Source organism: Pteropus vampyrus, unplaced genomic scaffold, assembly GCF_000151845.1.
Source record: "Pteropus vampyrus isolate Shadow unplaced genomic scaffold, Pvam_2.0 Scaffold149, whole genome shotgun sequence".
In the NCBI taxonomy this organism is placed as follows: Eukaryota; Metazoa; Chordata; class Mammalia; order Chiroptera; family Pteropodidae; genus Pteropus; species Pteropus vampyrus.
The window spans coordinates 3,065,861-3,092,650 of record NW_011888930.1 but is presented as its reverse complement, the minus strand read 5'-3'; the positions used below and the strand labels follow the sequence as shown (position 1 = coordinate 3,092,650).

The 26,790-nt window shown below is 35.3% G+C and overlaps 1 non-coding gene across 1 annotated transcript; it reads right to left on the bottom strand.

The window, feature by feature from the left end:
- Positions 1 to 16,851: 16,851 nt before the first annotated feature.
- Positions 16,852 to 17,033, bottom strand: LOC111745243. Its single transcript, XR_002782562.1, has one exon. It is a non-coding gene; the product is annotated as a U2 spliceosomal RNA (small nuclear RNA).
- Between the last annotated feature and the right edge of the window lie 9,757 nt (positions 17,034 to 26,790).

Genomic DNA, 26,790 nt, shown 5'->3' with positions numbered 1-26,790 from the left:
CAATAAAGACTAGGAACAACTTGTATCTAGTAGTTTGAATAATAAACATGACAGTGCAACCAAGGACTCTCAAAATTCAAACCAAAATGCCTCAGGAAAGAGCAGTGTGGTAATTGCAAGAGAATTCAAATAGGGAAGACCACACGTTGAGCCTGGATTTACTCAGCAGCAACAAGGTCCTCATTCTCTCCTGGATGGAGCGACATAAGAGGAGGCCTAGTAGAGCCAAGATTTTTACCGTTGTCCAGTAATAATGAAGTCAAATCCCCACCATGATGTCAGTGGAAGCTTGGTAAAGAGCTAGAACTCCTTTCAACAGTATCAAAGAGTAACTCCCTCAGGTGACAATAGAGGCCTAGTGGGAATCTGTACTTCTGCTCCTATCTGACAGTAATGAGGTAGCAGTCCTTCTTCCTAGGTCACAGGAAGTAGCCGAAATACAAGGTTTCAATAAGATCCCAGTTCCCATAATATAAGACCCCAAATGTCCAGATTCCATTCAAAAATCATTTGCATACCAAGAACCAGGAAGAATTCAAACTGAATGAAGATAATAAGTTCTAACATTGACATGAGAGAGGTGTCAGAATTATCTCACAAAGATTATAAAGTAACTATCACAAAAATGCTTCGACAAGCAATTGCAAATGTACTTGAAACAATTAAAAAATAGTCTCAGCAAATAAATAGAGGTATAATGGACAACCAAATGGAAATTTTAGAACTGCAAATTATAATCAAATTTTAAAAACTCAATAGAATTAATAGCAGCCTCACAGTGACAGAAAGAGTCAGTAAAGTGGTCATAGAAAAATAAAAATTACTCGAGATGAATAACAAAAAGAAAACAGACTTTAAAAAGCCTCAGAGAGCTATGAAATAAAACATCTAACATTCATGTCATTGGAGTCTCAGAAGGTGAAGCAAAACAAACAAACAAACAAACAAAAAATCCAGGAATGAAATAGTACTCAAAGAATTAATGGCTGAAAACTTCCCAAATCTGGCAGAAGACATCAACTTACAGATTCACGAAGTTGCATGAACCCCAAACAAGATAAATCTAAAGAAATTTACTCCAAGACACACCATATTCAAACTTCTGTAAACTAAAGACAAAGAAAATTCTTGAAAGCAAAGAGAAAAACAATACCCTACCTATAGGGAAAAAGCAATTCAAATAATAGCAGAGTTGTTTTTTGTTGTTTTTTTTTTTTTTTTACCAGAAACCATGGAGGTCAGGAGGAAGCGGAACAACATTTTTCAAGTGCTGAAAGACCTGTCAATCGAGAATCCTATACCCAGTGATAATATTCTTCAGGATGTGGAGAAAATCAGACATTGTCAGATTAAAAAAAACTAAGAGAATTCGTCCAGGGAGGGGCCACCCTAAAAGAATAGCAAAAGAAGTACTACAAGCAGAAAGTAAAGATTTTTTTTTTTTAAAAAAAAAGAAATCTTGGAACATCAAGAAGGAAGAAACAATACAATAAGCAAATATATGAGTAATGAAATAGGTTTTCCCTCTCGAGTTTTCTAAATTAAGTTTTAGAGTTGAAGCAAAAATTATAACACTGTCTGATGTTTTAAATGTATGGTAGAGAAAATATTTGAGACAATTATAAACAGAGGAGCATAAAGGGAGGGAATGTTTTTACACTTTACTCTCACTGGTCAAATGATGACACCAAAGACTGTATTATGTTACATAATTATAATATAATACCTAGAGCAAGCACTAAAAAAGTTATACAAAGACATACTCAAAAACACTAGAGATACTCAAACTGAACTTAAAAAACTCAACCCATAGAAGGCAGGAAAAATGAAACAGAGATGAAAACAGAGAGCAAAGAAAAAAACAAAATGACATTTTTTTCACACCTATGAGGGTAACAAATGGGAGCAGACAACAATCTCTTTCACATCCACAGATTCTGGATCTGACCACTGAGATCAGTTTCTAATCATGTGACATTGCACCCCCAGTGGCTGTACACTAAAATATCTGGCTACTAGACAAAGGCATTGAACACAACTTGCTAAGGCCAGTTTCATTCATCAAAAGCCGCCTTCTCCAGTGAGTGCAGGGAACATGACATTGTGCTGGACCAGGAGTCCTTTGCCCACATAAAATTCAGTGTCTCCTGGGAGGTGACTAACTTCATAGTCGGGGAGTGCATGGAAAGAATCATCTTTTTCTGAAACTGTATAGGGGTGAGGGAGTGGTCATATACCAATTACAGACAATGTAACTAAACTCAGTAAATGCACACTGTGAAACACCTAGAGAAGTGAGAAATCAGACCAACCATTTAGGAAGACTCATGGTTTTAAGAATGGTATTTCTAGAATCTAAATTCCCTCAAATGGTTCATTACAGTATTCTTGTTTTTAAAAACAAAAACAAAAACAAAAACAAAAACAAAAAAACAAATCTTGAATGAAAAGTGCTGTTAGCACTGATATTGCAGTCTGGTTGACAGAAAACATGAGTGAAATAACCCCTAGTGACATTTCTGTGGTTCCTTGGGATTTGTGGTGATGACAGGAATAAACTCTTGGTTTTGTTGAAGAAGCTGGTAGATGAGATTTGGCAGGTTTACAGAAAAGTACTTACTATATATGTAGTAACAAGATAATAGTCCAGGGCTCCTCTATATCATAAAATCATATCCAGAATCATAATCTCAGCTTGGGTGGTCTAGTAAGATTATCACACTTCAAAACCGGTGGCTACTTACTCTCTTGGTTACTTATGATTAGAAGTGTCTTGATAACTGATTATTTATATCACTTTTAGGCTATTAACATCCCTATGGAGGAACTTGAATTCTGTTCTTCAAAGATGTGATACTGACTGTAAACAGATATTTGCAGTGGAATACTGAAATTCACAACCATTCTTTGCCTCCAGTCCAACGTATTGATAGGGGATTTGAAATTTGGTAATTACAGAACACTTGAAACTAATTGCTTATACTCAAGGCATACCAACTGTACAATTTGATCCCAATAAAAAAAAAATCATGGTCTTTTCTATTTTTTTCCTACAATTTTATTGGCCCATTAAAAGTACGCATTATTATAATCCTTCACAAATAAAAACATGAGGTAAGTGGAGCTTGGGAACAGAAATTTCCTTCCATGTAGTTGAGTTCCTAGCCTCTTATTTCCCAGTATGATTATCAAGTAGAACATAGAGATCAGAAGGTAGATCTAAGATCTCAAAACTGGCTGTGGTACAGGGCTAAATATTACTGTGTTTATAGGAAGTCAACTTTAAAAAAGAAAAAAAAAAAAAGAATGTTTCCCAAAAGGCAAGTCAAAAATATTTGAGTTTCTTTTAAGGAATTTTAGGTGTGTTTCCAAGACCTTGCTTTTACTCTCTTCTTTGCCAATTTTTATCTAGGAAGGAGGGTGGCAAAAATGTGAATTCTTTGGTGGACTGAGAAGAGGAAAAAGCATAGACATACACATGTCCACATATATAGATCCACGGTCCCCGCCCCCTGCATACATACTTTGCCTTCTTAGTTCCTTTTCTTCCTACTCCTCTAGCACCATCCAGGGAAAATACTGTGTGAATAGATTGTTAAGAAAAGCATTCATCATAAAAGAAATGTTCCATTCCTCAGGGCTACCATAATGTGTCAGAAGCAAGACGTGCATGACTTCACACTGTTTAGGACAGAATGGCCTGGTTAACAGCTGTTTGTGACAGATGAGGGAAGGCTAGATATCTATCTATCTATCTATCTATCTATCTATCTATATCTATCTATCTATCTATCTATCTATCTATCTATCTATCTATCTATCTATCTATCTATCTATCTATCTATACCAGACAGGATAAAAGGTTTTAATATAATCATGGTAGTTTATGTTCTTGGACTCCCATAAATTTTTGTGAGAAATGCAAGGAAAGGTTGAATTTCCTGTCCGTACTCTGCTTATTTAAACTCCAACCTTGTCCTTGGAGTGGAATGAAAGAGAACATATGTATCAGATATTGAGTGAAAGTCAATGGAGGTGAATGTGAAAGAGATGAGGAAATGCTGACGCTCTAGAGAGTTTAGTTGTATCACAGAGATGTTTTTAACATATAAGTTAATATAAACGTAAACAAAGGTAAACTTTTTAGATATTTTTGTTCACTGAAACTTTATCTATTTCAATGCTGGCATCTTGAGTACTATCAATTTTATTCTAATTGATTGAAAGGTAGAGATGAATTTATGAATACCTAAGTATGCACACTCTTTCAGAGTCTGTGTCGTTAGAAAATAGTTTTTGTTTCCTGCCAGAATTTACATTCAAGAAGCATCCTGAATAAAGATGTGGTACATATATACAGTGGAATACTGCTCAGTCATAAGAAAGGATAAAATACTGCCATTTGTGACAACATGGATAGATCCTGAGAGTATCACGCTAAGCTAAATAAGTCAGATAGAAAAGGACAAGAATCGTATTATTTCACTCACATATGGGATATAAAACAGAATGCAACAAACAAACAGACATATTAAACAAATAAACTAATAGACACGGACAAGAATGGTGGTTACCAGAGGGGAAGAAGAGTGGGAGGAAGGATGAAGAGGGGAAAGGGGGTCAAAGAAAGGGTGACAGAAGGAGACTAGACTGTGATGAGCACACAGTACAATATACAGATGATGTATTATAGAATTGTACACTTGAAACTTATATAACGTTATTAACAAATGACGCCCAATAAATTTAATTTAAAAAAGAAGCATCGTGACATTCAGGTAACATGCTCCAAGAGCTTTCACGAATGTATGGCTTAATATTCTCTATCAAAAATTCCCTTTTTCAGCAGTCCTTCTTGTAGTATACAGTGTTCCCAGATGACAAGTTCTATTCTAATGTAGATTAAGCATTGTCTATCACTTCCTTCTTTACTCTGTTCCTATAACGTAATAGTAACAATTCCTGGTAAAGCAAATCCATTTCTTCTGTCAGGTATTGAACACAGGAAATGGGAAAACTCAAATTGAAAATGAACATACTAATGTCAATAAGATATTCCAAGAAATTTACCTTTTAGAAGAACCTCTATTCTAATAGTCTGTCTGTCCTGTGCCAGTGCTAGGATAATTTAACTATTATATATTTATAATAAATATTTATATTTTAAGTGTTAGTCTCTCATCTTTGCTTTACTTTTTCAATCTCTTTTAGATATTTATGAGTACATGGAATTTTGATTTAAATTCCATTACATTTATAGATTAGATTGGGAAGAAATGTTATCTATACAATACTGTCTTCCTATTCAGAGATATGGCATAGCTCTCCATTCCCTCAGATCTTCTTTCATGTTCTCTAATAGCATGTTAAAATATTTCCTTGTAAAAGTCTTATTTGTTTTTGTTTATTGCCATTGTGTATAGTTTTATATTTTGTTTAATAATTACTGATAAAGAGAAATGCTATTATTTGTTGAGGGTGCCAGTATTTCAAATGAATTTTGTAGCGTTTTATTATAAAAATTTTTATTATTAGTTGTTAAATTTATCAAATATTTTTTTCTATATTGTCAAGATGATCACATGATTGGTTTCCTTTATTCTCTTAACATAGTGAATTAGATTGATTTTCCAATGTTAAATTCATTTTTGCTAGTGGCTGGTTTTACATTCAGCCATCTTGCTTTATTTTTACTAGTTCTAATAGTTTTCTGTTGATTCTTATAAATATTCTACATAATTATATCAACTTTCTTTCTAACTCTTACTTATTCCTCTTGATTTTTCCTATTACAGTGTATGATCTTCAGTATTATATTGACTATTAAAGACAAAACTAAAAGTTACTATTAAAAATATAAAAGAATATCTTCACAGCATCAGGAAAGGGCCTTAAGATGCAAAAAGCATAAACCATAAAGGAGAAGTTTGATAGATTTGATTATATCTGGCGACGGAGCTAGAAAAATATTTGTATCTGGCAAAGAACGGATAAATTATACAAGGATCTCCTGTAAATCATCAAGAAAAAAGGAGAAATCCAAAAGTAAAATTTGCAGAGAATATGAATACACAATCTATAAACGGAAAAACTAAGTGCTTGTTATACAAGTGAAGACCTAACCTTATTAGTAGTCAGAGAAATATTGAACTAAAACGATAACTATATAGGTAAAATGTTGGGCAGTATCAAGTCTGGACTAGTATTTTATTTCAATTATGGCTGTGCCATTATACACATTTGCAAGAAAATTGGAAACCATTACATAAATGACTATGTGCTTATTCTAAACCTAGTGATGATAATAATCCTGTTATATAACTACCACTACCCACTCACCCAATAAAAACCTCTTGTACCGGTAAAGACATATGAAGGATGGTCACTGCAAGACTGTGCTAGTTAGAAACAAACTAAATATCTCTCAATAGGGGAAACAGATAAAATACATAGAAATACCAAAAATGAACTTGTTCCACATATGTTGACATAGGTAGATTTCAAAAAAACATAATGCTGAATGAAAAAATGTAACAGAGTATATCAAATAAGACTATTCTGTAAATTAAAAGCACATACCTAAAACAATACTATGTGTGTGTGTATACACAAATAAATATTGGTTTGGAAGGACTCACATTAAATCCATAAGAATAGATATCTATGGTAGGGAAGATGGATTTGGAAATGGGCAATACAGGGAATAATAAAATTACATGAAGAAATTTAAATATAAAAGAGAAGTTGGGCAGGGATCAATGATGACATTTGGCTATACACTGAGAATCATGATCAATCCAATTCTATAAATGTAAGATAAAAAAACTTGAGAGGGAACAAGGGAGAGAAAGGAAACAAGAATAAATGGAAAAAGAAAATGAGTGGTTATACTGAAAGCTCAGAATAATGCCAAGAAGCCAAAAAGAAAGAAAGAGATAGAGACAGAGGCAGAGACAGAGACAGAGAGAAAGAAAGATTATCCGTAGCTCTTAAGCAGACAGTGAGTTCTATTAATGGAACTATCCACAGAATATTGAAAAAAACTGTTAGGAAATTTAAGCATATACCTTTATGGTAAGACTTTCCTGACACCCCCTACACCCATCTACAACTGTTTTGCCAACTCTGAAAATATGGAGGTCTTTTCTGCCTAAGGAAACCTTTCGAGACTCTTTCAGCTGGCTTTTTAAATGGATAAATGATGCATGCAGTGCTATATTTTAGGCAATGATTTGAGTATGATGAATCATGGGGATTTTCTAATTTCAGTCATCAGTAGCATTGTTTGGTGGAATCTGCACTAGCGTGACTGATGTTTTCCCAAGTGGATGTTGTTCCATCCTATGGAAGCTCCATGAATCCTTTCTACTCCAAAAAAGAAAAATAAAAAAATAAAATTAAAATAAAAATTCTGGTTGACTATACTATCTTATTTCCTTGTAGGCAGCTTTAGGTTCATAATAGGAAAAATACTTATGCAACTATGGTTAAACCTCTGAAAAACATATATATGTATAGAGAAAAAAAAAAGTGCATAAAAGTTGTCTTGGCTAAAGGGATAGGAAGAAATAGAACCGATTTTGTTAGGAGTCATGAAGATACTAAATGCAGAGTCTCTTAATGGCTTAATAATTTGATGCAATCTTGAGAAATTAAAAGTTTTCAAGCCAGTAAGAGTGGTGATGTCTCAAATGAGGAGCATTCATTCATGTGCTCTTGTCTGGCCTTTATGAGGGCTGCAATGATTACCTCTCAATGAGCAAAACTGATTAAAAGCTGTAAAATGTTCTTGCCTGTCCTGACCTGAATTATGTCCATACAGTGGGCATCCGTGAGGCTAAAGAATCTGTATAGTCTTTTTTGAGGTGGCACAATGCAAAGCAAATCTTTCATTCACCAACATTACTTCAGGGGCTTGACTTAGAGACTCCAGACTCTCCTCCCCTTAACTCCACTTGTGCATACACATGCACATGAACAGTCAGGTGGAAAGAATCAAAGTTATGTAAGGTCTATCCAGGTCTGGGGTGTGCTCTGAACCTCAGGCGCCAGGTCTCCTGTAGCTTTAAAAGAAACTGATAAAGAGTAAGAAATGACCTAAAATTTGAGAGAGGTTCCTGATTATGCCATTACCCAAGTCCTGCATTATTTCACTGAATCTTCACAGTCACAACGACCCTGTATAGTATATCTTATATTATTATCCCATCATAACAGATGAGTAACCAAAGCTCAGAGATGAAATATCATGCTTATAATCAGAAAGCAAGTAGCCAGGGCCGACACTTCTATCCTCTTTCTTACTTCATGTGCTGTGCTCTTCCTTCTGTAAAATGCTTAAAAGATGCAAGGCAGCAGCAGACACAAAAGTAAAATCATTTCTCAGGCAGAAGTGAAATGAAATTACAGATTTCAAGCCAACCATCACTGGATCCTCCTTTTTTGATGGATGACCAAATGACACATGTTCCTCAGGTAGTAGTGATCCTTAATTGGTATTTTGCTCACCAATAAAATGAGTTTGCCTAGAAAATATAAAGTTTTTCTAGGTCTAACCCATACTGTGGTGTTTTCTCCCCAAAGGACACCTTCTTCTCTCATTATCAACTCAGATTTGTCATGCGTCATGGCTGCCAAGCAATAGCCTTCTCGGGGTGGCTTACTCAACAATGCAGACTTCGCCTTATTCCAGGACCAAATAAAACAGCTGCCCACTGTGTGCACCGCCCAGGAAATCTTCTTCAAATTGCCTGCTTTAATTTACTTCATGGTTTCTGAAATGTCTCCAGCTATTGACTCTTTTGGATAATCAGACACTTCTTAAAATGCAAACATTCTAGGAGTAATAAGATTATCAATTATTCATACTTAAGTGTGAATTAGTTCAGCCAGCAAGCTGTTCTCTTAAAAGCCACTTGAAATTCCTCTGTGAGGAAAGTAGGCGAGACATAATTAACAGGGAAAAGATACTATTTGGAAATATTTTGAGGGCAGAAGCTGTCATAACTGGGGTTTTATATATCTGGAGAGCAACAAGTACAACCCCCAAAAACTGGAGTGGAAAGGATGTCAGTAGGTGGCAAAATAGTGTGACAAACAGGTAGATGGAAAGATGCAAAAGGCAGAAGGCAGATTTCACCTCCATGCCAACTCTACCTATTGAACTATCTGGCTCCTGAGACTTTCCATGGAAGCCCTTGATGAGACGGATTCCTCTGCTTTGCAGGAGTCAGTCCTTTGCAGAATCACAGTCTGCACACCAGGATACAGTTCCTAGCCTCTTCCTGTCCAGCTGACCAACAGGGAATCTTCTGCACTCATAGTTGCAAAGTAATTGTTCGGGAAGATTCTGACTCTCATTCTCCCTATCTAATGACAAAATAAAAGAAACTGGAATCAAACTACAGCATAGCCGAAAGGGGTTAGATGTAGGAAGAAATTATTGATAACTAGACCTTCACCTTTAAAGTTCTATATCTCTAGTTTGAGAGGAAAGATTTCTGCTTCATGTATTATAGGAAGTATATTATGGAAAGAATCTTTTTTATGATTATGGATTCAGGGTTGAGTTTTTACTGTGTAAGTTGTGTGTGTGTGTGTGTGTATGTGTGTGTGTGTGTGTGTGTGTGTATGTGTGAGGGGGGGAGAATGCTTTAATATGTCCTCAGGCAATATTTCTATTCTTATAAAGAAAAAATGGGGAAAGAGGTGGAGTGGGTGTTTCCCCACCCTACTGAAGTCTTTGCTAAATCCTTCCAGAGTCTTAGCAAGAGGCTAACAGTTTAATTTTTTCCTTTTCCCTCCCTTTGGCTACCAAGAAGTAATAGGCGATGGAAACCTATTACAGTGTTAATGGAAAGACTATGTAGGGGTGTGTTCATTTTCATTTTTCTATAAGTTTCTAAAAAATGTGTGTGGTTACACAGAGATGATATAATCAGTTTGTGAAGAGTGCTGCTCTGAATGCATCGCAGCTGGATCACTCCCAGCAGTGTGCTATGCTACCTCTAAAAAGTATCAGACTCCAAGTAGACTGAGGATTTTTAACCCTAGTGAGTTTTTGGAAAAGAGCAGAATTTTGCATCATGATAAGATAATATTTTTTAGTGCTTGCTCTCTATAGACAGATCAAACGAGTGCCTTAAACATAGATAATGCTGGTAAAAATTATACCTCAGGGAGTCTTATCTCAAAATTAAATGAATGAGGTTATATTAGAGCAGCAGAAAGTATGCCTACAATTTTGGGAGGGAAACTCCTACAAAATTCAGACCTTAACCCTTGTCAAAACAAACCCAACTATAATTTTTTTGACATTCAAAGCAATCTAAATAGTTTGCCTTCTACTTGCAACACCAAAAACAAACAAACAAAAAAGAGGATGAGGTTCTGTTTTGTTTTGTTTTGTTTTAAGAGAAGAGAAGGTTCAAAACAGATGTTCACATGTCTGTAACAGGAGTTTGGGAAATATTCCTATGCCACGTCCTCTTTGGAATCCAACGCTTCATGGATTTGCTGAAATGTAAAAGCTCTGTCATTAGTCCTACTTTGTTTTGGTCTTCTGCCTACTTTTCAGTCATCCACACAGGAGCAGTGTTTGTTTGCAAGGTCTGGAAATAACAGAATTACTAGGGAAGAGATAATTTGTGGGACAGGCAACAGGAACAAGCTACTGGAGGAGATCCAAACAGAATCTTCAGCCTGTGCTCCTCTGATACGTTTGTGCAGGGCCAGAGCCCTTCGGAGGGGCTCTTCCAGAAAATATGGGTTTCACGCATAAGAATAAAACCTCAGGACACTGTCTTTATTGCTAAAAATCTCCTTTTGGGTGAACTTTTCTCTGTTTGCCATGGGTCTTCTTGGCCTCGTTCATGCCTCTTTTGTACCCCATCTTTAGAAAGCAGTTCTCATCATCCAATTATTAAATTCACTGAATTGTAGATTACTATGAGATGAAAATTCTTCCAACTTGTACTGAGTTCCAGTGAGCTAAACAATAGTTTGTGATTCTCATAAGAGAACACAGAAGGAAGAGGCAGATAATTGGGTAATTATGGAACCCAGCTCAGAGAACCTCTCATAGCCTTCTAATTGACATTAGAAATATTTTTAGTAAACACAAATTAAGCCTTCTATGTTTCAGAGTTAATGAAGTAAAGTAACGTTTCTGCTACTATTCCAAGATGAAAAATAACACCCTAGTAACAGCTGGAGATACACAAACCCCAGACTTCGGTGGAGCCTTGAGTCATGATTATAAAGTATGGGTAAACCTGAGGGACTAAAAGTACTGCTTCTTTATATTTAAAGCATCTCATCTATAAATTCACAGAAATACCACCTCCAATTCATAAAAACAATTAACGAAACATCTGTATAATCAAGTATAATGAATAAACAAATAAAGTATAATGAATAAACAAATAAATACTTAGAGGTCCTACAACATATTCAGCACTATGGGACAGGGAAAAAAAGAATCAGTGATACATTGTATGTCCTCAGCTAACAGGAGTGATAAGAACATCTATGAAACCACTACAAAGGATAGCTCCTACACTTTGTGTAGAAGAGGTCACGGATGCTATAAAGAGAATGATCAGCACTGTGGCAAATTTTCTAAGAAAGGAGATAGCAACTGAGCTGAGCCTTGAAGAGTAGACAGAGGTAGGTCTGTGTTTTGGGTGGGGTGTAGGGGAGCAAGAGCAGGCAAACAACTAAATTTAAACACTCAGAAAGTATGCATTGAGTACCATTATCACTAAGCACTGTGGGAACCTATCTAGCTTCAACTTACCTTCTAAGAATTTCTCAGAATTGGCCAATGCTCAATCCTCTCTTAATGACTTTCTTAATCACTTGAACTAGGAACATTTGTTTAAACTTCTCTTTCTGCCCCACTCTCTTGTACATAACAAAAAAAAATGTCGCTAAAATGCTGATTGCCAGATTCATGGCATAACTAGAAAGCTAATACAAAAGATTCAAAGTTAATTCAGAGATTTTTCTGTTGTCCTCCTCTGAAAGTACAATAGTCTCAGCAGAGTGAGATAAATATTCTGATTCTGATAGATAGCTAAATGGATCAGTACTAAATTTTGTACATGAATTTCTGCTAAAGGGAGATTGGATATAACTCGGGGTTTTCAAACTGAATTCGTAAGAAACCCGAGAGTCCATAGTCCTAGTTCCCAGTTTCTGTAAAAGTCTGAATAGAACTTAATTTTATAAATACAATTTAAATGACTTAAAAATTATAGTAAAAATCCATTTATTATACACCAGATTTTGAAACATGGAAGTCAGCAATCCTAAATTTGCTGGACTGAATTATATATGCAAGGCAGAATTCTTTCATAGGACATTTTTCATGGAAAGAACTTTCACTGAATTACTTGATTTGTTCCACAGAATCTCTAGGTCATTGTAATAGCAAACATTTACGGTGTGCTTATTAAATGCTTATGCTAATACTTATGCTAAGCATTTTATATGAGATGATTTAATGTGCACAAAAACCTATGGAATAGACACTATTAATCCCATGTTATAATGGAATGAATGAAGCTCAGGAGATAACAAACAATGGGCCTAAAGTCACAAAGCTCGTAAATAGTGAAGAAGAGGTTGGCACCTGGAGAGTGTGATCGCACAGCACAAGCTCTTAGCTTACTAACCCAATACTTCTCCTAAAGATATCTATATGGCAAAATTCAGCAAATTTGACACAGACTAAATGAATATCATAAATTTGTACAGTCCATGGTAATAGAACAATGTCTTCCCCCACTCCCCTTGCCCCAACCAATTATCTGTCCAGAACTAGACTGACTACAAGCAGCTTTGGTATTTTTCACATAAGAAATTACTTTTCATTCTCAGAGACAAGTTCTGAGCAGAACACTTAGCCTCTCGTGTACATTGCTTATCATGCACCCTGATCATGAAGAAAGTAGAAAAATTCTTTTAAGATGTACCTTATTTCTAATTCTTTAGTTAAATATTATTTATTTTCATGTTATTTATGCTCAAGATTATTTTTTTCTCTTTGCTAAAAAGATGAGCCATTTCAAGCCATTTGAGTATCTAATCGCAATATCTTGAATAAGAAAAACTTCTTGATAAAACAACGTGGAAATTATGTTTTAAAATACAAAATAAAAGAGCCCATGTCAATAGCTTTTAGGTTGCCTAGACTAATGATAACACCTTCATTTTAGTCCAGCCAGCATATATCACTGGCAGCTTCAGAATTCGTTTACCTTTTTCCTCAGAAGCTTTAACTTATCACTTTCCCAAATCTACTATCTAAAGAGTCAAGAATGCAAACTGCATTTCATATCCTTTACACCTCAAGTTTATCTCCTCCGTTTAGATGATGTGATATTCTGCCAAAATTGTAAGACTTACTAAATGCATTTGGCAGCCCAGGTTCAAGTAGCTAATTTTCTCTAAGAGGCTTTTTGGATTTTCTTACATCAGACATCAGCAGGACATCACTGTATAAACATAAACTGTTACAGAGAGTTTTCAGATTTCAATGACATCATTTTTATGCACCACTTAGAAGGTTTTGTTTATTTTTGAAAATCTTTTTATTTTTATTCTGATAAGCAAGCACATGGTTTTAAGTATCCAATTCAGAGTAAAAAATGGACAATACTTATTAAATGTTTTACTCTCATAAAACTTGATCTTTAAAGAATTTATCTGTTCCTAAATAGGATTCTTTTGTGTCCTCACCTTGGAGAGGTGGTGAGAGTGTGGCTGAAAGTCCTGTCTTTAGTCTACTTTGAGTTCTGCAGACCCCCAGGAATATCAAAATGTGATCTTTGAATTATTAACTCATTGTGGTCAGGAATATGGTTTTAAATAGACATAAGGCCTAGAAAAGGGAAACCCTTATAAGACTTGGAATCTATATTCTCAAAAATCCTAAGACCTCAAAAATACATGAACCTATCTTTGTTCAGGGCTGGTGGTATAGTTTCAACTTCAGCATTAGGACAGCATGGCAGGGCCATTACCTCTTAAATGCACTAGCCATTTCTCTCTTATATCTTTTTCTTTGTACTTCCTATTTTCTGATCCCTCATCTTACAGTTAATTTCAAAGCTTTTATCCTACAAGAAATTTCCTCAGTATGTGGTACTTACTCAAGACAACTGGACCCATCATTTGCCTCCTAAACTTGGTACCCGAGAGAGTACAGACTTTGATTCAAATGAGAAAGGTGCAAGCTTTTAGTAAAATGACTTCCCCTTTCAAACTCATTCCAAAAGAATTTTTAGACTTTGTAATACTAGAGAGAATGTGTTTTAGAGCTCAGTAAGGAGAGTCAGACCCAGAGAGGGCAGGGCAAAGCCCCATCGCTCTTCTCTCTCTCTCCTCCCACCAACGGGCTGCAGACGCAACTGCAGTCAGGAGAAGAGGGCAGCAAAGCAGGTTAAATGAGGTTCCAACTTTCTAGCCAGAAAACCAATAATAGGAACATCAGGAAACTGAGAAGTTCTGGGAACAGTAAGGGGCTTGGGAAAGTAACACTATAAAATTATTTATGAACTCCTGGGCTCACTATCCAACTTGAGTGTGAATGGATCAGATATTAAACAGTGTAATGAAGATGTGACAACTAAACTGAGAGATAAATCCCAGACTGGCCACTGAATGGTGTGTACATGGCATATATCAGAATAGTATGGCAAAGGCTTTGAAAATGAAACTGACATTAAAACCACAACCCACAGAAGACTGGGCAGAACTTGTGACCTACAGACTAACTGGGTCCATTGCCTGCTAAAACAAAAGATATCAACATTCTCCATAGGATGTAAACAAGACCAAGAGTCTCATAATGTAACATTCAAAATATCCAAGATACTATCTAAAATTATTTGGCATATAAAGAAACGGTAATATATCAACTTGTATGGAAAAAGACAATCAATAGACATCAACAGTGAAATGACACAGATTTGGAATTATCTGAAAAAGACTTTCTATTAGCTATTATAAAATTCTCCAACAAGTAAGGTGGAACACTCTAAAATGAAAGAAAAGATTTTTAAAATCTCAGCAAAAAAAGTCGAAGTTTTCTAAATGCTTTTAAAGTAAGAATTAAATGGAAATTTTAGAGCTGCAAAAACCAATAACCAAAATTAAAGAACTGCTGTAAAGACTCAAATCAGATTGAAGATAACAAAGAAAAGAATAAGTGAACTTGAAGATATGTAGAAATTTACCCAACTGAAAAACAAATTGGAGAAAAAAAATAAGTAACAGAGTCTCAAAAATTTGTAGTAATATACCAAAAGATCTAATACTTTTGTAACTGGAGTCCCAGAGGAAGAAAAGAGTCCAGTGCTCAAAAACATCTAAAGCTATAATGGCTGAAAACTTTCAAAATATGGTGAAATACATAAACGTTTGGATTCAAGAAGCCCAGAGAACTCCAAAGAGGAAAAACTCAAAGAAACCCATGTTTAGAAACATCATAATCAAACTGCTAAAAATTAAGACTAAAAATTTTTTTGGAAGTAACCAGAGTAAATAGCTCACTATTTATAGGGAAATAACAATTCAAATTCATCAGAAAACGTGGAGGCCAGAAGCAAGCTGTCATTTTTAAAGAACTGAAAGAAAAGAACTGTCTACCCAGCACACTCTACACAGTGAAAATATCCTTCAAAGCTGAAGGTGAAATAAATTTTATTTAAAAAAGAAACAGTAAGAGAATACATTAAGAAGAGATCTGCTCTGAAATAACTGAAAAAGGACTTTTTATTTTGACAGAAGGGAAATTGTAGCAGAAGGAAATCTGGAATATAACAAATAAAGGAAGAGCAATAGAAATGGTAAATATTTCTGTAAATATAATAATCTCTATTATTCTCTCTTCTCATGTTCTTTAAATTACTATGTTAGGTCGCCTTCTCAAATGACTCTGGTATGATCCCTCCTCCCTGATATTTATGCCCTTGAGTGTGGACTAGATTTAGTAACTTGACTCTAACAAACAGAATACAGCAAATTGAAGAAATGTCACTTCTATGATTAGGTCATCAAAAACAGTGACCTCCATCTTGTTTCACTCAACTGTACTATTCTGCATTTCCACCAGCAATGTATGAGATTCCAGTTCCTCTGCATCCTCACCAGCACTTCAAATTGTCAGCATTTAAAATTTTAGCTATTCTAATAGGTATATATCTCATTTTGGTTTTAACCAAGATACAAAATGGTATAGCTGTTTTGACAGTGTCTTATAAAGTTAAATAATTGTTTACAATATCGCCCCGTAATCCTACTCCTGACTCTTTACTTTAGAGAAAGAAAACGTATGTCCACACAAAAACCTGTACGTGAATAGCAGCTCTGGTCATAATTGCTAACAACTGGAAATAATAGTTGTCCTTGAACAGGTAAATGGATAAACACATTATGGTACATTTATATAATGGAATATTACTCAGAAATTAAAAAAAAGTGAACTATTGATATGCAATGATATGGATGAATGTCAAAGGCACTATTCTCAGGCAAGAAACAAAAAGCTAGCCTCAAAAAGTTACACATTCCCATTTATATGGCAGTCTCAAAACAAAATATAGGGACAGAAAATAGATCAGTGGGTTAGCAATGGGTTAGGTGGGGGAAAGGGTACAAAATAGCACGAAGGAGATTCTTGGGGTAATGAAATGGTTCTATGTTCTGATTGCAGTGGTAATTACAGAATTTATACATGTATTAAAATTCATAGACCTGCATTAACAAACAAAATCAAAATTATTGTAAGTAAATTTATAAAATAAAAATTTTTAATTAAAAAAATATGTCCTCAAAAAGCTTATAAGCAGGTAGATGTTGAAAACTATATAATACACCTGCAGAATGCTTTCTAACAAGTTGGTGCTCAAACACCAATCAAGAGGAATTATATCACACATGCTTTTAGCTTAAACAAAATCACTTAGTCCCTTTGCTAAGAAAGAGAAGTTTTACACTTGATCTTAGCCAAAAGGCCGAGAAGCAACAGAAACAGTTTTATGTTATTTTTTGTACAAGAGATCTTCTTCCTCTTACCCCTACTTCCTCCATGTTCTTTAAACTAGACATTTGTCTCCATTACCCACAAAAGAAAGGGAAATCCCATTAGAAATACAAAGAAAAATAAGTTAATTATTGGCTGGGGAACTTCAAGAATTCCAGCTCGTCAAGGGAAAAATTTCTAGGATAAATTAGCTAAACTAGATTTTCATCTTAACCAACGACAAGACCCACAACCATCAGAACTAAACTCATGTTCCCTCCCCACACTTCCTCAAATAAGAAAATTCCTCTGTATTGTCCATGAATGGTCTCTACATAACCACATTTCATTCAGCTCCTAGTCTCTAGGTGGAAGAATGAGGCTACCTTTTAAATATTTATGGAGATTTCCCCTTGACTCTAATTTGGTTTTCTTCCTTTTTTTTAAATTTTAATTTTTATTTATTTATTTTTATTTATTTATTTATTTATTTATTTATTTTTTTATTTTTTTATTTTGGTTGAGGTACAAGAATTTGCCCTAGAAATGGTAACATTTTCCTTTTTCTAAATAGGCACAAAAAAAGAAGAGAAAAAGTATAACTGCTTCTCATGGGTTCTTAAAACCTAACCAAACTCAAGAGGTTTTATTTTCCTACATACTACTCCGATTTCTTACTTTCTGCTCACTCTTCAGCTTCTGCAATTCAGCTTCTAACTTCATTGCTTCACCAAAAGAGATCTTGTTAAGGTCACTAATTCATTCCACACTACAAAATCTATGGACATGTTTTGGTTTTCATCTAATGCCACATGTGTTAATCACTTCTTTTTTTGAAATGCTTTCTTACCACAGCCACTTGGTTTTACTCTTCTATCTCTGGTCATTCTTATATTTCCTTTTCAGGCTCATCCCCGACCATGAAATGTCGCACTTCTAAAAGCCTGGGTAGTAGATAACTTTTTGTCTCACCATTTACGTTTTTCTGAGAAAATCACATCCACATTCACAGTTTTAATCATCCCATTACTGTGATCAACCCCCATATTTACATCTCTACTTCAGAACTATTCTCTGAGTTTATATCTTTATTTTCAACTTCTTATCCTACATCTCCATTTGAAAGTCTCAAATTCAATGTATCCAAACTAAGCATATTCAAATTCAGCATATACAAAAACCAAAGTATTGATCTTTCCCCTAAAATATGATTCGACTTCTGTTTTCCCTATCTCAGTGAACCTTACAGAACTAAGAGTTCTATTTCAACCTTCCTCACTCAACACTCACGTCCAGTCTGCCACAAAGTCCTATTGATTTAACTTCTAACTCAATCCATTGACTAGTCTACTGTCAGAATCACCATCTCTCACCTGAACTGCTATGGTAGCCTCCTAACCGATCTCCCTGCATTCATCTGGCTTTTTCTAATCTGTCTTCTGCACTGAAGCCAGTGTGATCTTTTCAAAATGCAAATGCAGGTTATTTCCCACCCACCATTCCCAGCCACTCTCATCCCATCTAACCGAGTCCAACATTGCCAACAGACACAAACTGATCCAGACAGCTATGACTGCATGTATGTGTGGGTGGGAATAAAAGAGAAAGACCTGAACAAGTATTTCTGAGAACATGTCTGGTTGAGAAACATGCCTAATTATGTTTCAAAGCATCCCAAACAGTTTTTAGGTTTGTTCACCATTTGAAATCATTTATGCCTTTTCGTGGGAAATTTCAAGTTTTCTGTATAGTAAAAATCTTTATCACTTTTCATTGTTATTTTTCTCTCTTCATGGCACACATGGTTTCTTTCCTCATGGTTTCAGGAGGCTTTGCTTTTTGAGAAGCAACATGGTAGAGCAGAAAGAACTTGGATTTGGGAGTGAACAGATGTGAATTTAAATCACAGCTCTGCCAATTATTATTAGTTGAGCTCAATTCCTTATTTTGAAATGAGAATTTCTCAGATTTTCTTTTATGGGGGGGGGTTGGGGTTGTTTGTTTAAAATTTGATGAGCTAATCTATGCAAAAATGCTAACATATCGTCTGGCAGGTGGTAGGTGGCCTGTGAATGTTTGTTCCCTCCTATCAGAATGGGTGGTGCCAAAATATTCTTGTCCAAAGAAAATCCTAAGATTATTTTCAAATTTTTCCAAGCCTAAATTTGCTTCATAGATGCTTGGAGGTAAGTGTTGAGTTGAAATTTTATTTTTAATGATTCATTTCAGCTAACATATACTGAGTACTTCCTACATGTTAAGCTTCATACTAAGCAATTTACATTCATTATTTAATCACCACAAATTCCCTGTGATGTATCATACTATCCCATTTTACAGATGAAGAATGCCAAAGGTCAAATTTGAACACAGGTCTACTGATTCCAGAGCTTGTGACCTCTCTTGTTGAGACCCAATCCAGAAAACTTACAAAATTGCTTGCTGTCTTTGATCATCTAAGTTTCATCAAGAACCTATAGGACACTTCAGGTCAGAGCCTGGAACTCAATCATATGAATATCTTTATATGATACAATGTAATTTCATTATGTTACATGGCAATTCTAAGATTAGAGAACTAAAATGCACTTTATTTTTCCATGTTTGATATTATCCAAATAATATTTATGGGATTATAATATTTAATACTTCTTTCTGGCAACATTAAATACCAATACTCTAAAGGATTATTCATGCAATGTTAAAGATAGGAATTTGGCAAGAAGAGAGAATTTTGATTGTGATCTTTATAGAACCAGAAATAGTTTAGGGACCTGATTTTGACAGCACTATGTATGGAAGTATGTAAGCCTCTATCTTTGACAATACTGATAGGTTTTCAAACAAACTATCTCTGAAATAAAAAAGTTTGAACCCCAGAGAATATTCCAAATGTACAGGGACTGTGCACCCGAAATATTTATGCAATATGATAGGTACCAAATTCACATATAAGGAAACATTTATTTTTCTCCAAGGCTAAGGGTTGAAACCTATCCCATAAGGGAGTTCTATGGCAATACCCAAAGAAAAACATATGTCTGTCTGACAGCCCACAAAGAAATCCATAGGAAAATATGAGAGATGTGTCTGAAATATTAGTTCACAAATCTGGCTGCATTTCACAGTATTGGTGGAAGTTCGGATTCAAGAACCATGTGAAACCGTAGAATACCTACAGTTAAATAGAGTCATCAATTTTTGTTGATTCTTGCTAGTAACTCTGAACTGCGGTTCTGTAAAATCTAATAAATATGATGACATCTACTAATATTTTGTTAAGTAATCCTAGGTAGAGTAATCTGAGGGCAATGACTTGCTAGCTGAAAAGTTTCAGCTCGCCTTTGACCACATCATTTTATCATTTAAAAAATGAACTAAAATGTATTTGATAATCTTGTACAATGCTGAGTATATGGTAGGTGTTCAATGAAATACTGATCAATTGACTAATTCTCAGAGTATTGATGTTTTTAAAAGGGCAGAGATTAGCTAATTAATCTCTCAGTTTTTCTTTTTTTATACTTTCAAATAACTGACTTTCATCTTCAGAGCAACTTGTAGCCAAAGTATCCACAAATCCATTTTAAAAAGACAAGAACACAGAAAATGTTGAGAATGATGAACTTTAAAGAGCCATCATTTAAAAAAATATACCAGTTATACTGAAACTTTAAACAAAATATCTTTGTAGATAATTTTGAAATAATTAGAAATGGTAAAGAAAATTAGATAGAGCTGCTTAGTTCTATTCCTACATTATAAAAGGACCCACCATCACGAAATAAAATAATATAACCTTGCATCGATGTGGCAGATACTTCCTAAAGCGATTCCAATAAGTCACTGCCTTATTACAATCCTTTCCCCTTCAGTGTGGGAGGAATCTGTGTCTTGCTTCCAATCAAGAAAAATGCCAAAAGTGATAGGATGTCACTCCCTTGATTTGGTTACATTATATAACAAAGGTAACAGGATATTGTTATTTCCGTGAATACAATATGTTATTGTGTTAGTTCTCTGGGGCTGCCATAACAAAATCCCACAAATCTGGTGGTGGTTCAAAACAATAGAAATTTATTCTCTCATATTTCTGGAGGCTAGAAGTCTGCAGTCAAGGTGTCTGTATATCCATGCCCCCTCTGAAGGCTCTAGGGGTAGAATCCTTCCTTGCCTCTTCTAGTCTCTGGTAGTTCCCAGCAATCTTTAGTGTTCCTCGGCTTGTTGCAGTCTAACTCCAACCTCTGGTTCTGTTATATGCCCATCTTCCCTGTGTGCCTCTATTTACTTACAGGATATAAGTCATTTGATTAAGGCCTCCTCTATTTCAGCATGACCTCATCTTAACTTGACTAATTACATCTGCAAAGACATTATTTCTAAATATGGTCATACTGTGAGGTTCCAAGTAGACATGAATTTTGGGGGACACTATTCAACCTAGTTCAAATAAATAAGACTTTATCTTAGCAGACAGTAGGGAGAGACCATTCCTTGTTGACTTGAAGAAGTAAGCCCCAGGTGTTGAGAGGGCTTACGAGGAAGCCACAGAGCAAAACACTGCAGGCAACCTCTAGAAGCTGAGATCCACCTGCTCCTGGCTGACAGCCAACAAGAAAATGGGGACCTCCATTCTCCATGCACGAGGAAAAGAATTCTGCCAACTACAGAAGCTTGGAAGAAGATCAAGCCCCCAAAATGAACGTATCTCACTCACAACTTGATTGTAGCCTTGTGAGCTCCTGAGTAGAAGATCCAGCTAAACAATGCTCAGACTCCTAACCCAAGGAAACCATATGGTATTATAGGTGCATTGTTCTAAGCCACAAAACTTGTGGTAATTTGTTACACAGCAATAGAAAACTAGTACAACTAGTATAGTGCTTTAAAGGTTTCATTCACTGTACCTCATTTATACATCCCAAAGCTTAATCCAAAGGCATTTCTTTCAGTTCTGAGTTATATATACCACCAGCATTTCACTGTATTCACATGGATCATTGGGAATGACCTATAGCACATGAGTGTGCTTATTAAAAAATAGAATTTTGGTACTCAGAAGAACTTCAGAGATCATATATTTCAATCCTCTTATTACACAAATAAAGAAACTGAGCCCTAGACATAGAAATTAATTCTTGACCACCAACGTACCAGGTGGAAAAGACAAACTCCGATCCATAAGTCTATTGGGATCCAAGTCAACATTATTTCAATATTGTATATTATTACCAACTCACTGGGATCCTTTAAGATTCCTAATATCGAATAACAAAAGAGTAAAAATAAACATGGATTTTTAGAAAATGCGTGTTATATAGCTTAATAAATGTCAATATTCACAATTAGCACTAATTAACTTCTAGAAAAGAGCCAGTCAGATTCTCAGTTGTATTTCCTCACCTGCAAAATGAAGGTAATAATAATGACCTCCCATTGTTCTGTTTAGGTACAAACAAAATAATAAATGTAAAATGCCTGGTATTTACAGGGCTATTTTTTTTTTAATGCAGAAGAGTTTTTCCACTTCAGATATTTCTCTGAACTATAATCTGCTTCAGGGGCATTTAATACAACTTTTAATTCTATGCTATGAGACGTTTTCTTTGAAAACAATTTTCTGTTGTAAGGATTTACCTCTCTTCGGTTCTCACCACCCATCCTTCATCCCCACAACAAGCTCAGTAGAAAATAAAGGCCTAAAAAGTCTAGGGAAGAAAAAAATTTCATTTGACTAGGCCTGAATTTATTGACACTTAGGTGCCACACACAAAAAGGGAAAAAAGGCAGAAGATTCTTAAATTAATCATTGATCAGGCATTTACATAATTTAGAGGTAGTAATCCAAAACCTTTTTCAAATTAGATGAGAGCAGAAAAGTGATGTGGAAGTAGTTGCTGTTCAACTGGAATTCTTCTGATTGCACTATTTATCAGGTAGTATTTCAGATAATTAAATAGAACTATGAGTAACATGAAAGATTATAGTTATGGTTCATTTTTGCATGGCTCTGTTGAGACTTAGAAATTATGTGCAGGCAGAGTTGGAAAAATTCCAACATGGACCATACTGAATTAGGCAACAGCTGGTGAAGAAGGTTTAGGTTAGGGACTGTCCCGACAGCTGGAGAAAAAGAGATATGTGGTCTAAATTTCACATTAAAAATTAGCAGTAAAATAATTACAAGTTAATTAGAAATGTACTGTCTTGATTTCAAAGCTTAAACGATCTTCCTTGGGGCCATTTTAAGAGCATTGGAAGGTCCTTTAATCTCTGCTCAAGAGAATTTATTTTCTAGCAGGTGTGCCTTAAAGCTAAGAACATAGACATGACTTAAAATCATTTCCATGAGTTTCAAGCACTTCCACATGTTTTAAAAAATAGTCATCTCAAGGTTCCTTGAAACCTAGGAAAGGTCATGGGGAGAGGAAGCTGTGAAAACCTTAATCCTGCAAATCTCATGACACATGGCATGATGCAATGGGGTTTGGAGCCAGAAGGCTTGGGTTCAAGCCTCTGCTCTGCTAATTACTAAGTAGGAGGTTTGGAGTAGAATTCTTGTCCTTTTCAAACCTTAGTTTTCTCTTCCAACTTGAAAGTGGTAACACCTACCTTCCAAACTATGAGAGAATAAGTGACTTATACATATAGTATCTAGGAAAACAGGCCCGTGGTTCCCAAACTATGCACTGAGGCACCCCAGGATACTGCAGCATGCTTATAGAAATGCTGTGGGATACTTTAAATTTTCAAGAGAAATACAGCAATATTCAAAATCTGTCAGCAACTGTGTGAACTGCTAGCTCAAAGTAGTTCACAGTTTCAACATTAGATCATATTACATCCCTTTCAGTGACATCATATCTTTGTCAAGCTGAGTTTTGGTAGTTTGCTGGACAAAAAGGAAATAAGCATGAAAGTCAATATAAAACAGGAAATGAGGGTAGTGGTGTTCAATCTGATTCCAGTGTCTGAGAGGTATGCAGTGCCCAAGAGGTCCACAGATCTTTTTAGTAATTAACTGTGGTTAAGACTAAATTTTATTTTTTTTCTTTCGACTAGGTATATTATTTTTTCTCAAAAAGTTACCAAGTAGTTAGTATGTAAGTTGTTTTAAGTTGTTTAGACCTAACAATTCAAATATAGTTATTTATTTATTTTGGCCTAGGAATCCATGCAAAAAATCCTGAGACAATGAAGTTGCCATAAATTGGAAAAATTAGGGAACTTTTGCAGTAGGTACCAATAAATTCATTTCTTCTCAGACTTGATGTTCTTTTTCATGACTGAACCCTTTCTCTCAAAATTTAGATAAATTCAGATCTGTTCTTATTAGTAATGCTCACCACTATTCTCAGCCTTTGCAGTTTGATGGGGCCACATGAGTGCCTTTGGCTAGTGAAATGAGGAAAGGTTAAAAACTCTGCATTGACTCTTCCCTGTTGAGGTATCTTACCGAGGTGGGGAGACCACGAAGCCTTGAGACCTAAGTAACTTCATTTGTCAAGTTGCTGTAGGAAGATAAGTTTTCCTGGAGAGTCACCTGGACTCACTGAGTCGAGCCGAGATTTGGTGGTTTGTTTTCTATGAAGCATAGGATTGTACTATCTCATCTCATATTCAAACTTGTTTCTTTCTATTGCCCTCTCCACCATTCTCTCAAATATGGTTTTCTTACTCTTTTTGTGGCCAACTCTAAAAGATAATTATGTAATAACTGGTACTGTAGAAAATGTGGCCGAAATAATAGAAGACCAAATGGTGGAAAACTCAAAGAAGAGTTATCAACAGTATTGATTAAAGTAGACTAATCATAGTGTGATGCACTAGATCATAAATTAGAGTCAAAAACACATTCATTCAGTGAGTGTCAAGCTGTAGTGTATAACATCTTAAGAGTTAAAATGAAAATAGCAAACATTTTAAAAGAATGATTTCATTTAGGTACAGGGGCATATACAGTAAGTTAAAGCCACTGTTATATGAAATGTCAATAGAAGGTATTTCCTGCGTTCTGAGAAATTTGGCCTTAAATCATAAATGGGGAAGCAATTCAAATATGCACATTTCCATGGTGGGGAAATTTCTGATTGGGCTAGAGGGCATAGAAGAAGTCATCTTTTCCATTAGTTATAAAATGAGAATAGGAGGGTGGTGCTCTGAAATGAAAATTTAAATAAGTTGCTCAACACCTCAAATATTATAAAGATGATGAGGCTGACTGGGAGGAAGTCAGGAAAAGGAAAATTACACTCATTGATTCATCGATGTTTAACAAATATCTTAATGTGCATTCCATAAATGCTACCAGGTAATTGGGACTTGGTATCTGATTCTAAAGGGGTATTAATCTAGCAAGGAGACAGACTTAGAAAGGTATAATCACAACCCAATGTGTCACTTACTATAAAAAATAATGCTCTGGAAGACCACAGATGTACAAGAATAAGTTTGCCTATAAGAATCAGTGATATCTGCATCAAATAGAAAACATTTTAGCTGGATCTTAATGTGTCAAAAACTGTAAAGTTTTGAGGTTTTACTCTGTCAGCAAACTAATGAATTATCTTACAACGTTTCACAGACACTGGCAGAAAAGATGAGGTTCCTGAATCAAACATAAAGTGCTTTATTACTCACAGCCGTGGTCATAGCCAGAGTATTACTACTTTCTAATACTAGTTCTCTGATTCCCAATTCCCATGGGTGACCCAACAAAGGCCAGGAAACACTTGCACACACAGTAGGTTTCATTGAGTTTAAGGTGGCCAAATTTTTTAGAATGGACAATAAACACTGCTCTTTGCTCCAGAGAAAGATATTATCTCAATCTGCCAAGACAGCTTACCATAGAAACATCCTGAAAAAGATAATCCAGAACAAAGGCAGTGAGTGCCTCTGCACATAAGAAATGCAGAAAGGTAAGTGATCCATGGAGAACTGTCTCCCATTAAGCAGGAGTTCACCAAGACAGTAAAGTGTGGTATCTTAGAAGAATGTATAACATATCTGAATAGCTGGGGTACAAAATACCTTTCAAAGATGAAGTAGTATAGAGAGGGAGGAGGGTATGTTGGTGAGAAGAAAAGAAATCCATAGAATTACATTGGAATTAGATTATTTACTCAAAAATCTTAGCCTTTGAACACCTATAAGTTATTCAGTGTCAGCTTCATGGTAAGAATTACTTATATGAATTGAATGAATGAATGAATGAATGACCCACTTTGTCTCATAAACATAGAGAACCATCATAATTTTAAATGAAGAGACAAATGATCATATCTGCTAGTGGCTGTGTAACAAAAGCATTACTGTTGAAAGAGAACAATTTGGGCACTTTGCCTCTAGTTAGGCTTTTACAATAAGATAGGTTGGGAGAGTGAAGGTCTAAACCAAAGCAGCAGCATTGAAGATTGACAGAAGTTGTTGAATTAATTTAGAAGAACAATGAACAAAAGAATCTAAAGTCAACTGGATGTGGAAGTGAGAGTTCAATGTTAAATATGAGTTATCTAGTAGGTTTAGGGAGGAAGAGTTGTTGAATAAATGGCGATATCCTAAGACAGAAAATGCGAGAGAAGGCACAAGGAGAAAGTAAAGAACTTGATGTTGGGCTTGTTTCATTTATATCTTAAGATACAAGTGGCAAGTCCAGAAGGATTTCTGAAGCTCCAGAAAAAAGAATGAGCTGTCAGGAAGTGGTAGGCATTGAAATAATAAATAAAGAGTGAGAGAAATAACTCAAAGAGAAATTCAAG